The sequence below is a fragment of the Portunus trituberculatus genome, chromosome 47 (assembly GCF_017591435.1).
Source record: "Portunus trituberculatus isolate SZX2019 chromosome 47, ASM1759143v1, whole genome shotgun sequence".
NCBI lineage: Eukaryota > Metazoa > Arthropoda > Malacostraca > Decapoda > Portunidae > Portunus > Portunus trituberculatus.
This window is the reverse complement of record NC_059301.1, coordinates 19,944,754-19,952,253: the sequence shown is the minus strand read 5'-3', so window position 1 is coordinate 19,952,253 and position 7,500 is coordinate 19,944,754. Positions and strand designations below refer to the sequence as shown.

The 7,500-nt window shown below is 41.6% G+C and overlaps 1 protein-coding gene across 1 annotated transcript in view; it reads left to right on the top strand.

Annotated features, from left to right (window-relative positions):
• Positions 1-7,500, top strand: part of LOC123520464 (amyloid protein-binding protein 2-like) — a 49,873-nt gene that overhangs the window by 30,922 nt on the left and 11,451 nt on the right. Inside the window, exons 14-15 of the mRNA XM_045282718.1 lie at positions 1-1,230; positions 2,728-2,872. The exon at positions 1-1,230 is cut by the window's left edge and continues 1,402 nt beyond it. The gene's annotated coding sequence lies outside the window, so the exon portion shown is untranslated. The remainder of the gene's footprint in view (positions 1,231-2,727; positions 2,873-7,500) is intronic.

Below are 7,500 nucleotides of genomic sequence, written 5' to 3'. Positions count from 1 at the left end.
AACCTACCTCCCGCCCCCTCTCTCTCTCTCATATCCACTGTATGCAAAATCTCTGCAGTGTGTTGATGTCGTTTCACTGTTCACTGTGGAATCGTCATAAAAACAATAATAAAAAAGTGATTATGATAATAATGATAAAAAAAGCCTGTTCTTGGTATCTTTCTTCTGTTCATCCTCTGCGTCGGTGTGGCTGTCCGTGAATGTAGAAATTTGCGTCATCTTTTTGAAAAGAGCCAAGGAACAGGTCGAGGAGGAGGAACAGAGTGTTTCATATCCTCCTGAGTAAATGGGGTGTTTCTCTTGGCATACTGCGTAGTTTCAGTGATATCAGTAATGTAAATGTGCTATTTGTTCAGCTGACATTGCTCTCCTGGTGTCTATACAACTGCAACAGACGAAGTAAAGACTGACGTATTTCTGCGTATTAAAAAGGAAACCAAACTAAGTGATACAGGATAAAGGATGCTCACGATATATTTTGCGATAGAAGTGGATTGAGAGGCGGTATTACCCGGAGATGTATTCTCATTCTTGTTACCTGGCTGTGTGGAAACCGCAGGATATGGATGACCACAATGGCGATGCACACCATATCTCCACAAAGCAGCCTTGAAGCGAAAGACGTATACGTCACTGCTTTCAGCACATGATCATGATAAGAGATCGCCATTTCCCTGTGTACAAGCAGAAGGCTTTGTAAGAACATAGGGATCTTGAAACACTTCATGATTAGAATGAGATACCTGAGAGACGTGGGCGACGCAGGCAATGAAAAAAAAAAAAAAAAAAATCGGTCGCGTTGGCATGCTGCGGACGTTGAGGGGAAGGGGCGGCAGGGGATGCGGCGTTTTAACCATTGTATTCCCTAATCGGCACCCGTATCAACGATTAAAGGGGGATCGGAGTAGGCCAGGCACCAACGTGAGGCTGACAGACAGTCGTGCACGTGGCTTGGGGAGGATCGGAACAGCAACCTGGGTGCCGTAGGTGTTAATTTTTCTTCGACTTCACTTACCGACTCACGAAAGAAGAAAAACGCGCGAGCTTTCCGGTTCTTGAGAATCATCATATTAATTGAAGATCATCGAGTCTCTACAACTACACTTAAAACATTTTTGGTTTGCATTGAGGCTTGCAGGAGACTGAAGAAAAAGGACAGGAGATAAACTGAAGAGAGACGCAGTCGTAAGAGACCAACGCTCACCATCAATCATGAGCAGCATGATGGAGGTGGGTGGTTCACTGGGGGCTGGTTCACTGCTCTACTTTATACCTATACGTAAACACATCTGAGGAGTTAATTAAGGAATAGCTAGAAAAAGAGCGGTGACCGAACATGCCCGCCGCTTCACTTTGAGGTATGATGGTAATGTGCAGGATTCGATGGCTGGGATCCCTGTCCACACCACCTGATACAAGAGAAAAAATGTGTGAATGAATTTGTGCATTAGATGTGGTCATGCATGTATTTTTTGCTGGTTTCTTACACATGCGGCAGACGAGAGGAATGACTCAACTAAAGCGGTTGCCTCTTCTCATCGTGTTCCTTCCTATCCTTCTTTTTTGAGACTTGTTAACAATTCCTTCAGAAACACGCCACTTGTCAACAGAGATGGTAGAGGAGGATGGCTATCGCTAAGATGAGTGAGGTCACGGGTTGGGTTGTGGGTTGCTGAACAGGCATACACACGTGAAACCGTATTAATCCATCGACACGTTTTGCACATACTATAGTTACCTCGTGTTTCATATAGGATGCAGAGTTACTATGCTCACTACTCGGTTTCCCTGACTGTCCAGTTATATTTGTCCTCAGTAGCTGGTTTGCAAGAGTGATTCCTGTCTTGTCATTCTGAAGATGGAACTTTCTGTCTGTCTGATACCGCGAGAGGTGCGGCTCCCTGGGGACGTGAGGTGTAGCAGACTCGCCTTCTCGACAAATCGTAGTCATTGTATTGCTTACATTTTAATTGTAGAAGTGTTTTTAGCTTCAGTGTAATTTTTTTTCCTCTAAAATTCTAACCCTTATACTTTGTGGCGCCATGTGACGTTGTTGTGGCTCTATTATCATTCCATATCTTCATAAACAATGTCCTTCCATGATACATCACCTCACCATCACCACCACCATTTCACAATACCACCAACGCACTGTACATACCACACACTGCTTTATTACTTTAACACTGTCATGTCTACCACAACACTATAATGAAGCTTTTACGATGTTCTGTTGACCGACATAAGTGCAACAACCTGCAGCTATCGTGCCATTTGCTGTTATCGACGTTAATGCAGACATCCAAGGCGTGTATATAGACAATTTACGTATACTCGAGCATATTATCTATCAAGCAAGCTACAAAATCAGTGCAGTAATTCGCATCAGTACTGACACGTGTCCCTCATTAACAAACATCATGAAAATCGCCGCCATTCCAGTTACTTATTAGCTGTACTCTTACACGCAATTAGTTCTCATCAAACACTCTTACACGCAATTAGTTCTCTCATCAAACGCTACGTCTCCTTTATACTTTAGGAGGCTCCACCTGAAGTTACACGGGTTTATAGGGATGTTTTACGGTTCTGGTAGCAGACATAAAATTTCGACAGTACTATTATGAAAAATATCCGTGGGAATCAAGCAAATCATCTTTGTGGAGAATGTTTGTCTGTCCCGGGGCACACTGGGCTGGGGTAAAGGTGTATCTCTTTGTATTGCAGTGTTTCGTTAATGGAGGGTGTCGGGGTGTCACTTCTGGACAGACTTCTCAGGAGGTCACCGATGAGTAAAGAGACGCGGGGCCGGTACTCGAGTGTAGCATATTCTACCCTGGAGACAGATACGGTGCCCGCTGTTGACCTGAAGGTTGGTGCGTCCCAGCGTGGGGAGCTTCAGCTTGGCCTAGTCGTGGTCACGGGGCGCTGTGTGGATTATGTGACGTCTCTCTCTCTCTCTCTCTCTCTCTCTCTCTCTCTCTCTCTCTCTTATTCCAAATACGTGTCTGTAGTACGTATATAGTATCGACAGAACTTTTTTTTTCTGCAATCTTACATGAACACACACACACACACACACACACACACACACACACACACACACACACACACACAGGAAATCATAAGACACATTACTAGAAGGAATGTTAATAGGTTAAGAGGAAAATGATGATGGCATCTGACAACGCTACAATGGGAAAGAAACACTAAATGACGTCATTCTCTGCTGATGCCATAGAGTAAAAATTTTTACAACGGAAGGCGAATTGAATAAAAGAAGAATAGCACGTGTACTAAGTAAAAATAAAGAAAAAGAGTGTAAAAATCGTAGGAAAGTCATAAAGTAAAATATATGACATTGAAAACGAGACAAGAATGCGCTGAAAAAAGAAGAAAAAGAAACCAGCTTGGTAATAGGAAAAATTAGATTACATACATACATACATACATACATACATACAGACAGACAGAGATTACTTTCATTGTCTGTAAAAAAGTAAATGAATACAGTGACGGTCAGTGTACGTAAACTTTCACTAAACCTTGAGGGTCCACTCGCCAACCACTCTGCTGTCTGTCTGCGTGTCTGTGTGCTTCAGGACGCATAGGTGAAACATGGCTTATTATTATCATTAATGTCATTGTTATTATTATTATTATTATTATTATTATTATTATTATTATTACTGTATTATTATTATTGTCATTATTATTGTTATAATTATTATTGTTATAATAATAATAATAATAATAATAATAATAATAATAATATTATTATTATTATTATTATTATTTCAATCATCATTTATCATTATTTTTGGTAACGTGTTTGCGGTTAGTACCTGGTTTGTTAATTAATTAATTAACCAATTTGTTTATTTATTTATTTATTTACTAATTTAGAGAGAGAGAGAGAGAGAGAGAGAGAGAGAGAGAGAGAGAGAGAGAGAGAGAGAGAGAGAGAGAGAGAGAGAGAGAGACTTCAACTAAAGTTTGTCGATTTCTTTAAGGAGAAACTGAGAAATACGTAAAAATTTCATTCTTGAAGGTCCGATTATTTAAATATATACATTAGCAGAGAGAATTCGCTGCTTTGCTGCTTGTCAGGTGAAACTCTTCACCTCTCAACTAGAGTTGGGTCGATTAACAAATTTTCGGAAACCATGATTATGATTATGATTATGATTAACTTTTTCTAGCCATGATTATGATTATGATTGATTAAAGTCCTCCGACTTGTGATTATGATTATGATTAATGATTAATTTTCTTTCGAGTGATTATGATTAATGAATAATTAACTTGGAATGATTCGAGAAGTCAACAAAAGTACATCGAACTAATACAAAGAGATACAGAAGGCTTACAGCAGCTTACCGCTCAGCCGCCCAGAAGGCGTACAGCAGTTTGCGGGTTAATCACGGATCCACACGATTTTGATTAAGATTAATGATTGATTAATTTTTTGAAATGGTGATTATGATTATGATTATGATTAAGTCAAAAAAACGTTAATCAATTAACTTTTGATTGATTAACTAGATTGATTAACCCAGCTCTACTCTCAACATGTTTTAGCTTAGATTTCAGTCTTCTGTAAATCTACAGTATTTTGTAATTATGAGGAAGTTTTAGGGACATTGATATTATAAGGTGAGTGAAGTCATTTTGTGTTTACGGGAATGTATGAATTTTCTTATGAGTTTAGTGTAATCGTGATCATTAAAATAACTATCCATAAGAGGGTATAAGCGCTTCCTGAAGTGGTGTGTGTAGAGGCTGCTATGGAGTGACAGGACGATCAACACTACAAGTCAACGTGGATCCTCAAATCGTACCCCATCTGTTCCTTTCAGTAGTTGCGCTATTTTCTCCGTATGATCATGGATGTGTTATAAAAGACCTCGCAAATAGCAACACAAGTTAAGTAAAGGCTATAAAAGTGTCTGAATTGCCGCTTAAGTGCAGTAAGTATTATTGTACTTTCATAATTACAAATACTTTTTTTTCTTAGATGATAATCAGCTGCTTGTCAACACCTGTGTGTGTAATTCACCTCGATCGCCTGCTGGTCACCCAGCTAGTCTTCCCCATTACGGAGCCAGCTCAGAGCTCATAGACCGATCTTCGGGTAGGACTGAGACCACAACACACTCCACACACCGGGAAAGCGAGGCCACAACTCCTCGAGTTACATCCCGTACCTATTTACTGCTAGGTGAACAGGGGCTACACATTAAGAGGCTTGCCCATTTGCCTCGCCGCCTCCAGGACTCGAACCCGGACCCTCTCGAGTGTGAGTCGAGCGTGCTAACCACTACACTACGCGGTGTGTGTGTGTGTGTGTGTGTGTGTGCTAGCGAGCACGTTTACTCCAACTGCTCGTCGCTCTATTTAGCAAGTGGGGGTTTCTGATAAGCAGAGGAACTAATGATAATAATTTATAAACACGAGGTGCTGATTGACTTGCTTATAGGGCTTCGTAGCAAAGAGTGATGGTGTTTTTTCTTCTTTTTTTTTCACTAAGCCCTCCTTCCCCCCTTCCCCTTTTTTTCCTTCTTTATATAAGTCATTGTTTACTGCTGGTGTCCGTACCCCGCCTCACGCCCCTTGTTGTCATGGCTACAGAGGTAACTGACTCACCAGGACCCATTAGACCCCAGGTGAGAATTACATAGACGAGAGTGTGTGACTGCTGATAACAACGTTACTAGGATTTCTTTTGCGTCCTTGGACTCTGTGTTTTATTATCAGCTATAATTAGTAACACATCGATACCGTGTATGTGTGTACTTAGTAAACACTGTCTGATAGGTATCTGTAGGCACGTACGTACATCACTGGCAAGGAGAGAACCCCGGTGTCTGAGGCGGAGTTTGTTGACCCATACAGCCTGACACTACTACCCTCACTAACCTACTCGTGGGCATGATCAGTCTGCTATATTCTTGAGACGCTCCACTGTGTTTGCGTAGCTGCCCCGGTGACGTGACTGAGCAAGATTTACTACACATTCAATTATAATGCAACAAAATCATAGTACATTTAGTTCTTTCGCTCACAGGAGTTTGTAATGCGTAAACCTTCTTATCGCTACATTAATATGATAATTACCGCTCAGTGAGTTGTAATCGCGAGTAATTAGATATTCCTATCTCGATAACTATAAATCGCATCTTTCTCAACATGTAGGTTTAATATCACCATTCTTCATAAGATATTTGACCTCACGACTCTCACGGCAGTGTTGCATAACTGAGAAAAATACACAGGTGCTACAGTGGCTGCCTGAGGACTGAGCATTTACTAAGATAGGATGTATTTTTTTTTCTAAACCCATAATTCCTGTGTATATCCCTGATTTATGGTGATTTACGGCGCAATCCTCACTTTATAGCGTTGAAGAGTGATATAAATCTTCCTCGGTGTAGTTGCGTGTGCTTGACGTGTTACAGATTCACTTCACGGTCACACTTCACGCTTTACCACGCGCGCCGTCCAGTGTTGGTTTGAGCAGCGCACCACTCTATCCAGTGAATGTCTTTCCTTCCTCTGTGATGTTCTGTCTTTCATTTCAGCCATGAGTGTATGTAAATTGGTTATTTCTATTGTAATAGTAGTAATATTTGTTATTGTTGTTGCTGTTGTTATTGCTTATTCATTCATTCATGCATCCATTCACTCGTGTGTGTGTGTTTCACTGTTTGATCTGCTGCAGTCTCTGACGAGACAGCCAGACGTTACCCATAATTTCCGATCTTTGGATGGGCCTGAGACCAGGCACACACCATACACCGGGACAACAAGGTCACAACTCCTCGATTTACATCCCGTACCTACTCTCTGCTAGGTGAACAGGGGCTACACGTGAAAGGAGACACACCCAAATATCTCCACCTGGCCGGGGAATCGAACCCCGGTCCTCTGGCTTGTGAAGCCAGCGCTCTAACCACTGAGCTACCGGTGTGTGTGTGTGTGTGTGTGTGTTTTCAAATCACTTCTGAGCCATTGCTCCAAGGAAACATTACCATCAGTTTATAAGGTATCGGGGAAGTGGAGAGAGACAGAAGAAACAGCCTCGCGGAGACTCTGACACAGACCAGCAACTAATCCTCGTGGATAATGGCAAGGATACAGAAGAGACACAACATCTTCACACACTCACGCCACACGCTCTGTTCCTCTCGAGAAAACAAACATCTTTCGTGCTAATTGTATCTCGTCACTGGCCTTCTTCATTCTCTTTAGTAGCTTGTTTTTAAATGTAGATATAAGTATTGAGAGCTTGGTATTGAGTCATGCCCTACATTATGCCTGCCTTGCAACAGACCGGCTAGTTTTCTATCCGGAGATCCCCGTCATTTCCCCTCCTTGCAGTCACCATGCGCGGTCCAGTCATGCTTGTCGCGGCGTGAAGGTCTTACGAAAAAGAGAGGGTTTCATCATCTGTTCACCGTCTTAAGGGTCATATGTCATATTGTTAAACGTTGTGTGCTT